Genomic DNA, 11346 nt, shown 5'->3' with positions numbered 1-11346 from the left:
GAAGGGTTTAAACTTTGGATTGGAATCTTGGTGTAGTGGAGGATATATATAGAGAGAGTAGATGGAATGCCATGTGGCACGTAGATATGACAAGCAAGTAGAGCGACAGGACCTCCTCTAGCAGCTTGTACAAACAATTCTGTCGAAAACATTATACGCGCATTCGGCGCACTCTCCACCGTCCTAAAAAATAATCAGAGACTTTTTGAACCTCCTGGGTTTTTACTCTGTTTTCTGTTCTTAAATCTCGAGTTTTCCCCGAACCTCCACCATTTGTGGAAAGTAGTATTGCTCAGAACTGGATATAAATTCCCGTATATTATTAATCTAATTAAGTTTGAACAGATCAATTCTTAACTCATATAACAATCTCATAATTAGATTATTTCAATTCAACTCATCTTATCTAATCATATTATCCAATCGAACTCTAAATTAATACGATAAGAAAAACGATCAGTTAAAATATCATTTCCTTCCAAAATTATTCTTACACAAATAATTCATCACAAATTCACGTTTTCAATTGTACAAGTCTTACGTTCCCGTCTTGTCACTCTGTTTTCTGTCTAATTGATCTTCTTGCCTGATCAGAAACTATACATCGTGGCGGGCAGCCTGAGAATTCTCCCGTTCCAAGGTCAAAGACTCTCAGCTCGTTCAAATACGTGCATCGTTTTTCGTGCGGAATTATGAGTATGCGATATTGTAAACGTGGAGAGAATGTTATGATTGGTTACTTATCGAAATATAAATCTTTAGATCAGTTCCAGCATTTTTTTTTTTTTACATATTTCTTTCATTTTAATTAAATATTTTTATATGTTGGATTATGAGGAAACTGCTAGAATTAATATACAATGATCGGAAGAGTACTCTGACTCATTTCTCAAGATCAGTATCATACATATATATATGTGTTGATCATGATATAATTGGTTGGGATAAGAAGATATCAAATCCTATTAATTATTCAGATCAGGAAAGAGTGATAATATCTATTATTTCACTCTTAAAATATTCTTCTACATGCATTAAGCTGTTTGATTACCTTATAATGGAGTTCGAGATCACTACTACTACAATAAAGTTATTATATTTATTTAATGATTAGAACTACAAATCGAGAACATATATATAGGAGACTTTAATTAACTACGATAAGGCATAACCTTCAAGATATTTAGGCCTCGTTTGGTTGAAATGAGTTAAGATGTTTCGTTATAAGTTAAATAAAATATTGTTATAATATAAATTTTTAAATTATTTTTGTTTTGAAATTTAAAAAAGTTAAATTATTTATTATATTTTATGTGGAAGTTAGAAAAAGTTATAATGATTATATAAAATGAGATAAGATGAGATAGTTTATTTTTATGTAACCAAACCAACCTAAGTGGTGAAGGATTATATATATATATAATCATATGCCACAAAAGTACTTCTTTTCTTTTCTTTTTCTTTTCGAGATGGGTGAAGTTGGCCTTTGATTAGCATAGCTAGGAGAATGCATAAGGATTAATTAAATACTGTTATATGGGAATTCTCGTAATTAAATATATAATTGACCGTCAAATGTCATTAAATATTTAATAGATTTTTATAGAGTGATTTCCTCTCTGAATTTATCTTCCTCGCACTCAAAATTCTGTAATCAAAGTAAAAGCTTTTAGAAATCTAGACCCACGTTACTCATGCTCTAACCCATGGAGCAAGAAGAAAATTTTGATACAACCGGCCTTGACTTAGCAATTAGCTGGTTTCCGTCTGTAATTAAATTCCACATGCAAGTTGATCAAATGCATAGAAATGCAAATTAACCAGAGGGAAATTTATAAAATTAAGAAGAGGGAAAAGCTAGAGTACTACTGCATGTTTGTAATGTAGAGAAAAGCCATATACCGACAACAAATCGTATAGAAAATGCCAAGTGACCCAGAAGGTCCACGAAAACGTAGACCTTCGACTGTGCATCACTGGCCCAGATGCTCCTCGGTTGCCCTAGCCCCATCAAATCAGTGTCGGCCATATATACTTCAACTTTAAATCTGTCCATTACTTCCTGTTTCTTCCTTTTTTTTTTTTTTTCATGGCCTTTGTAAGCAAGTAACTTGATTTTGTTTGAAGTCAAACTTTCTGAATCTCTAGTGCAAACAAAAAGATATAAATATATATTCATCGATCTATGTCCTGGAGATTACGCAAAAACATCATGCATTTTGCGGAAAATCTCATTGCTGCAAATCCTAATTCATTTTTTATAATATGATGATGATGATGATGGGTTTGAACCCTACTGTTACTATAAGGAAATTGGGACCTGAACTACTACTTCAGAGTTGTAAAACCCTTTTTATTTTTTTTTTCCCTTGCCAATATGGCTCGCCGTTCTGACTGCACGAGCTGTTGTCCATGTTGAACAAGATTCTCAAAATCCAGTGCGTGTGCATGCGTGATTGCCCATTGAATAGAGTTGGTCACAATGTTTTCATGGGAATACCACGAGTTTTTCCCATTTTTTAATGAAGGAAAAATGAAAAAGGCTAGACTGAAATTGAATGGTGGGATCGTTAAAGTAAGCAGACGTTACTGCTAAAACTTCTTATCAAACCGTCCGCCCTTAGTTTTGGCTACCTGATTTGCCACTGTTTTAAATTGTAAATCTTACGATCGAGCTTCATGATCAGTGAAATGATCATTAAGAAAGTACACAAAGAAAGTACTTTATAAGGAGAGTAATGTTAGTTACAAATTCTAAATAGATAAATTTTGATCATACAAATTTTTTATAAAAAGTGAGTTTAACTAAAAAAAAAAATTTTTTTTTTACACTTCTTTAAAATAAAATTCAATTTTTTTGTAAAAATTTGTGTAAAATTTATCTATTTAAAATTTTTATAAATCATTTCTCTTCTAAATAATACAAGTGATTAAAAGTGACGTATTTAGAGTCAATTTAGATAATAAAATAAAATGAATTGGGATGATTTATAAATAATAATAAAATTATTAATTAAAATTAAATAAGACAATAAAAGAATGAGTAGCTAGGTCGAGATGCTGAATGAAAGTACGGGCCCTTAAGCTAAAGCTAGCCAGTTAGATAAGGTCCGTGGGGGGAGCACTCCGCTCCCAGATTTCGAGGATCTTCTTTTCTCTCTCTTTACTGATCTTTTGGGGCAACAGGCCCTTTCCTTGATCTTTGAGAGATCTTTTAGAACAAAAAACAAAAAAAGTAAGCGACAGCTCAGTACGTATAATCATACATAAAGTTTAAAAGTAGTTTAATTACTCCATCCTTTCTGCCGTTATATGATTTTGAGACTGATATTAAGCTACTTGAGGAAACTACTCCCAAGCCACCACACAAGCCTACGCTACAACTTAGTATTTGCCAACAACTAACAAGAACTCAGTGGTCACTACAGTGATGAGTTATTAGCTGGCAAGCCTAAATAAAGCATATATATATATATATATAAATATATATAATAGAGTAGTAGTAGTATTTGCTGATGCTATTTTGATTGGATGAATGGAAATCACGTCTAGGTCTCAGACCCCTTTAATGTGTCTCTCAACAATCATGGAGTTGTAAGTACCAGAAATTCATTGAAAAATGTTTGAATTTTCCTCCCTTAATCTTAAAGCTTCAATAACATAATAAAACTTTAAACTTGTCAGGGGACCAAAGTTTTCTGTATTTTTCGATCAAGGCAATAAAATGAAATGTCAGGACTTGAAAGTGACCTGTGTTAATGCAGAAGATACTAGACTTATGGTTTGATAATTTAAGGACAAGAGCATGCAGCTCGATGGCCAACCCCCACATACATATGTCAGTAATCAGAATACATAATACATGGGCAATTCTACTAATTAATGCGGTTTCTCATTTTCGTGGAATGATATGATTGATTCAACTCAAGACTGATCTTCAGCTAGCTTAGAGGGGGTCACACACTTGACAAGCAAAAGACATGATGCAAAATCCCAAATATGTAATGTAATCTGCATATTCTAACACACTGGGATCAGAGTTGGTAATTTGCATGGACTCTAGTTTGGACAATCATGAAGCTGTTTCACAGGCAGGAGTTTTGGTTTGTCCATGAGCGCGCAAGTTGAGTATATTGGTATGCCTTGATAGGAGCACAATTTGATGTAAACTTGACGTATGTTCGGGTTTAAAGAGAGGGTTGGAACTGAGAAACAGCCCCACTTGATTTACCTGAGAGTTAAATGGATGGTTAGAAGAAGAAATACACTGCCCCACATGAGCCACATGGTTTGTAGTAGAACAAGGGTTATTAGGGCATGTGAAACCCTCGTTTAAGTGCCCCCACCGAACTCCCTAAACATACAACATATATTAGGGACCATTTTTCAGATCATCTACTCCCAATGGTGACACCTAACATGATGCTCACGTTAGTCCATTCTTCACTCTCTTCCTAGGAGACACTGTGGACCATCTGCTCGTAGGACCCTCTCTCTCTCTCTCTCTCTCTCTCTCTCTCTCTAGATCTCTCTCTCTCTCTCTAAATGACATTGAGAGAGAGAGAGACATTGATACTTGACGTATATATGTATGCACTCATGTATGGAAGGTCAACGAAAACTACTGATACCAACTTAACCAAATTAGTAGAAACAAAAAGACGCGCGCAAACTCCAAATATATAGCTAGCTAGCTAGAGAGAATATATATACACCAAAGTCTTCTCCACAAATAAAAAAATTGTTAATATCTTTTGTTTTTATTTTGAACCATTGACTCCAAAGATCGAAGGCCGCAAAGGGACTATTAATTCAAGTTCAAACTTGATGTTATGTATGCGGCCGAGTGTCATAAATTTATAAGTACTTATCCAACATGGTTCTCCATGCAGTGAAGGAACTTTTTTTTTATATATATAGAATGTATAGTAGGGTTTGAATATAGGTGTGTACGTGGAAAAATGATAGTCAAAAAGCTGCTAGATGCGTGCTCTAGTTTTTTTTTTTTTTTTTTTTTTTCCCTAAGCAAGTATATTTCATTAGAAAATATGATACAAGAGGAGAGGGTGTGGTTACTGAACAAACACCTTAGAACAATAACAACAATGCAAAGTGAAGGATAAAAAGGAAAAAAATTGAATTTTTACGACCAATTTCTTTTATCCATGTCCTACAAAAAGGACGCCGTCTTAAAAGAAGGAAATAAGCTGGAACCATCACTGGTAGCGGTAGAACCTCCTCTAAAAGCGGTGAAAGTGGCGGATATACTGTTGCTTGTTGTCTTGAGATGATTTTTGGAGAGATACTCAGACCCTTCTTTGAGATGCGTGTTCTAGTTAAACGCGTTAGTTCTATTTTGCATTGAAACACGATGCTGGATTATTAGATTATTAGATAATCCAATCGTATCGTCCTTTCCTTAGTTATTGTTATTATCCAAGTTGGCAGTACTAGTTCTTATCCAAATGGGACATTCAGAATTGATATATTTAATGATGTAATGTTATAGACTAGGCATAATCAAAAGGTCGATGTTAATTGGTTATGAATGGTTGAACAAGCTTAATGAGGTGGAAAAAAAAACACAACATTGAGCCGTAAGTGCATGGGTGATGATGATCATCACTTTCGCTTTCTTTGTTAGGAAAAATGGTATATGTGCGGCAGAAAACGAGAGGCAGAATGGAACTTAATTCCTACTTTCGTAAAAGGTACTCGATGGAGATCGATGTGATCAATGTGATTAATATTTTGAACAAATCATGTTGCGTTCCTGAATTCTCTTTCTAGGGTTTTGAAAACGTAGCTTATAATGCGCGCATATCATTGTGTTTTTGAAGAATATTGTCGTGAATAGCTCACCTAGTACTTATATAAATATACATATATATATATATATATATACACACACACACACACTTCAACCTTCTTCCCATATGTATTCATATCGATCTCCCTAGCAAGCAAACACAGTGGTTACACAAGTACAATCTGATAGTACTGCACAAATAGCTAGGTTCGCTATATATATATATATGGTCCCTGATGTTTACTTTTCTTTTTTTCTTCTTTCTCAAAACAAACAAAAAGATATCTTTACTAGGCACTTATTATAAGGAACTTTTGAACCTTTAATTTCCCATTTTTCATGTAATATTCATCATAAAAGCATCTTTTTCACAAGAAATTACAAGGAAAAAAGATGAGAGAGGTGGAGGCCAGCCGTCGCCAGGACAAAGCTCCAATAATTTTTGGGATCGTCGTTGAAATTACAAATGGGTTTATTGTCAAGACGTTGATGTTGGACATTCTTTTCTATATATTACAATCAACTACTGTTGTCAGTCCAATTTAATTAGGCAATAGAATTTGAAGTGTTCAAAGTCACACGCTACGATACATATCGTGAAAAACGAAGACCAATTTAAAGTCGGCCAGGGTCCTGCATATTATGGTGGTGCTTATTGACCAGTTAAGCTTATTTGTTTCGTGTGAACGTACAGGTGGGTCACTTTGTGTAACAGTCAAGCATGGAGTGTACCTCACTCACGCATCAAAGGTTCTTAACTTCTGCATCTCTGTTTCTCATTATTTCCTGCACCTATCCAATCAAAACCACGCCAACCAAGCGCTGCAGTTTGCTCAATTTATTGAGTTTTAGATGGCGACTAAATAACCCCACCTTCAATATTATGGGTATTGCTCCTGGCGACGGCCTACTTCATTTTTGTGCATGTTGCAATGCATGGGTACTGTAAATTTAACCCTAAGTCGAGTCAAGCTATATATTTCACTCCTATTTCACTTTTGTTCCAAAATGCCGGCCGGTATTATATTAACATTTGAATATAATATAATAGGATAAAAATGGAATGAAAGTATAGCTCTCGTGCGCGCGCGCGCACACACATACATATTACGCGCGCGAACGTGTATATATATATATATATATATTGATTATCACGATAGTCTGTGTAGGCAAGGAGTGCCTCCTCTCTAATATGTATTTTGAGTTTCACTAGAATCCTCATGGGTATTTTATGCGTTTGGGAACATAAGTATTTTCAGATATTCTCAAATATTTTCAAATATTTCTTTTCCAAACATCACTTAAATCACAAAATATTTTCAATTTCAACTTTTTCATCTAATACTCTCTCAAATAAAACACAAAAAACAATATAATTTTTTCAAATTTTAAAACAAAAATTATATTCAAACAATTTTAAACTTTATAATATTTTTATTCAACTGTGTCTCTCATTTCTTAAAACTTAATAAAATATCTCAACTCAAATTATTTCATTACTATTCATAAATACTGTTATAGATGCAAACTATTAATTGTGTTCTGAGCTAATGAAAGGTTGGATTCAAAAGGGACCATGGAACTTAGTTGGAATCATATCAAGAATTTATAATGGATCCCATCTTTGACAAGGTGCACATGCTACATAAAATGGTGTACCAAGGGTTTATAGGGAATCGTGAATTGCCCCACAGCCAGTTGGATGAACTTGTATTGTTTGCAACACTGGCAACTTGTTTTGGGCCAACGGTTTCTAACTCTGTAAGCCACTCAAAAAAAAAAAAAACTAGTGCCATCTGAATCCTCAAATAATGACCATAGATGCCGGGTTCCTGGACATCTAACTCTGTAAACCACTCAAAATAAAAAAACTAGTGCCATCTGAATCCTCACATAATGACCATAGATGATGGGTTCCTCCTGTTCAGGGAACAATGTTAACCTTGATGGGCCCGAATCTGCACCAAAATTATGGGACCGACCCACCAAGAATTGGGCGCTGTGTATGTTGTCATCCTATGCAAACATTTCTTGTTGCTGCGTCTCGGGTTGAACATATGTTGGAAGTTCAGTCCCTTGCACTTGCTCCAACAGCAAAAACATCTCCATGGGACTAGAACTGAATAACCAGAATAAAAAACTGTGCAATTTAATTCGGCGGAAATCCGAGCAGAAAAGCCCACAGCAGAAGTCTAGCCCAATTTTCGAACAAGCTCTAGACAAATGGGATAGTTCCTTTTGATCCATACATTACAGACCCCTTAAGCCCAATGGGGCTCTACGGCCTATCCGTGTCCCTTCGACGATGAAATCAGCATCTCTACTGATCGCATTAGTAGAAGACAACTCTGCACAGGATGACCTAAAAAATAGGACTGAACTTCCGAACTACAGGGACAAAACAATGGTAACACTAATACAAGCATCTTAAGTCGTCGGTGGCAGTACGTGTTCGATCCACATGTGCGGTCAAAAGAAGATTTTGACCAGAATGGGCGGTAGAACGTGGTGGTGGTAGTCTTTTGCGGTGGCGCATTGGAGGTTTTGCGGTGCTACCTGATGCAGATCTTAGCTTCAAAGTTCCTAGTTCCTACAAATAAAAAGAAAAGAAGGAAAACAAAGGGAAAATCCTGTAAATAAAATAAAGTGAAGCGAATAGTAAAATACACACATCTATGATATTTGATAGCCATAATCAAATTAAAGTACATAGTGCAATCAAAATATACCAGAAAGGAAATGACCAAAGAAGTGCAAGAATTGTAGCTATTGCTTCTATGCTAACGTAAACAATCAAATATCAAAATAGTCAACTATTAAATAATTCAAAATAGAAAGATTGCATCATTTTCAAAAGGGGCTCATATTTTCCTCTTTAAACCCATAAATAACCACTTCAAAGCTAAAATAGGGGAAAAGGGGAGAAAATAAGTATATAACTCTAGCACATTAGAAGCAAGAGAGGAGGCACAACTACATACAGGCACATATCACTTTCCTTGAATTTAATCCAAAAAAAACAAATACCAATCGCATAAATCAAATATGGCATATAGCTTGAAGACTAGCAAGTAGCAACTGGTTAGCTGATCCATCTTAACCCAAGCAGAGAATCAACGACGCAGCATGGTACAACTACATACAGGCATCTTAACAAGCTATGTCCACGAGCATGGCCGAGTGCCATTTGGGGACTTGGGGATCAGAAGTTAGTGTGGCATAGATTATGATCCGCAAATGTCTGCCCAAACTTTCCATAAGCTCACAATACTACAATCACTAACCCAAAGACCCCAGAACACCAAACTATTAGCAATTAACAGCTCCCATTTTATACCAAGTTCATTATGAGGTAAAACCATCATTATACAATTAAAAGAGATGGAAAAGAAATTGCATCATATTCAGAACAGATTCATAAAGTCCATAAAATCTAAGAAATAAATTCCGTGAAACAAACTATAGAGTTCCCAATTCATAATCTATAAATTGTGAGTAGTTCATTTGCCAGCATCCTTTATGTAGGAGTTTGTAAAACAAGCTTTATCAATCGACGTATTAGAACCTGGGCATATGAACTTATGCAAATTTGCAATAAAACTGGTCTAAGGTTAATATGCCAAATTCATATGGGGTATGCTAATTACCATGTCCTAAAATGGTCATGCAATGAAAGCATATTATTAAGTGAAAAAAGTTAAACAAAGCTGTTCTCGAAGGATTTTAAAGAGGAAGCACATACTTTTTTACTGAATCAAGTAAATAGAAGTAGCCTAAAGGAGCAAGAAATTGATATAAGAAAGTCATGACAGCCAGCCCCATTGAATACCGTAGCAGAAACCCAAAAAAATAAGGTGTGGAAAATAAACTTCTAAGCTCATCCAAAGAGCGCTCCCAATCTTTACAGCTTTGACCATTCCTTTCAAACTAAATGCACCATGTGAGAAATAAAGGAATCATTCTCCATACAGCAGCAAGTTGGGGTTGCCATGAAGGCCTCTCCAGCAAACAAAAAGATCCACCACCCTCCTAAATGTCACCCATGCAAGCTTGGTCCGGCTAAAAATCTCATCCCATAAGATTCTTGCCACCTCACGGTTAAGTAAGAAGTAAGCTACAGCTTCACCACTTTTTTTACACGTATGGCATCAATACATTACAATAGACCCACGCTTCCTCAAAATTTCCATAGTCAAGATTTTCCCAAGAAATTCTGTCTAACCGAAAAATAAAAATAAAAACTTTGGAAGGCACCTTACTCCTTCATATGCACTTCTAAGGAAAAAGATTATGATTCTGACATGACAGAAGCTTGTACAATGAGCGAACAGTGAACTTCTTATTCCCAGAATGTATCCAAAGCATCGTGTCCACCTCAACACTACCAATGTTTGAAGCGTACGGAAAGTTGAAAAGGTCAGAAATAGCACACATTTCCAATCCTGTGCAGCTTAGGAAAACAAGCATTCCACTAGAAAGTGCCACTAGAGCTATCCAAAAGACCCAACACCCAAGCCTCCTGATCATAAGCAATCCGGAAGAGGGAAGGAAACATGTTCTCGAGGGCCACATGAACGCCCCAAGTATCATGCCAAAAACTGGCCCTAGATCCTTCACCAACCGCAAATATAAAATGACCAGCAAAACCCTCCCAACCATTCCTAATATTTTTCCACAAACCCACACCATACACACCTCACTTCATTTTTTATTTGATTGGCACCGGGTGTCTAGGAATAGCGTCCCAAATAATCCCGGGATACACACCTCACTTCATTAGAACACCGACCCCCAAGCTCTCCCATACTTGGAATGATCACATACTTCTAGCAGTCAAATGGTACATCAAAACCAAGGGTTCTAACACGAATAATCTCTGAAACACAAATTCCTAACTAACAAGAACACTCCGACACTATATATCCCCACCCCACAACTCCAAACATACAAAGACTACTGCCATCACTCTTTCTGGGTCACATATTATCTGAACAGATAATTTTGCAACAATTGGTACATGAAAATGAAATTCTAGCATGGGATTTGATAACTGGAACATACTCATCTTAAATTATGCAGAATAACATGTACCCATTAAAATCTCCAACACATTTATCTTTCATGGTTAGACACGTCAACATTGTACATTTCTTTTGAAGAGGGAGAGTATCAAAACAAGTGATAAAGAAGAGAAGCAAAAATGTGTCCAATCTTAAAATTACTAAAATGGAAATACACCAGAATTTGAGTGCAGGAACTGTCATTGCCCATTCAGGAACTGTCATTGCCCATTAAGGGTGTTAAACATCGTCCAAATCATAATCATTAGGTGAAAGTAAACTCTCAGCAAAAACAACTGCTTCCCAACCACGTGGGTGACGACAAAAAACAAAGGTCTCATGTGTCTCTTCTTCAAAAAAATTTCCTCATTAACTCCCGTCTCTTATATATGCCCACAAACTGACCAGCACTTGAGGACCATAGCGCGAATGAATTCATAAAAAATCCAAATGGATCATCACACACAACTTTAAACA

The sequence above is a fragment of the Juglans microcarpa x Juglans regia genome, chromosome 4D (assembly GCF_004785595.1).
Source record: "Juglans microcarpa x Juglans regia isolate MS1-56 chromosome 4D, Jm3101_v1.0, whole genome shotgun sequence".
Lineage (NCBI taxonomy): Eukaryota > Viridiplantae > Streptophyta > Magnoliopsida > Fagales > Juglandaceae > Juglans > Juglans microcarpa x Juglans regia.
This window is presented reverse-complemented; position numbering follows the sequence as displayed.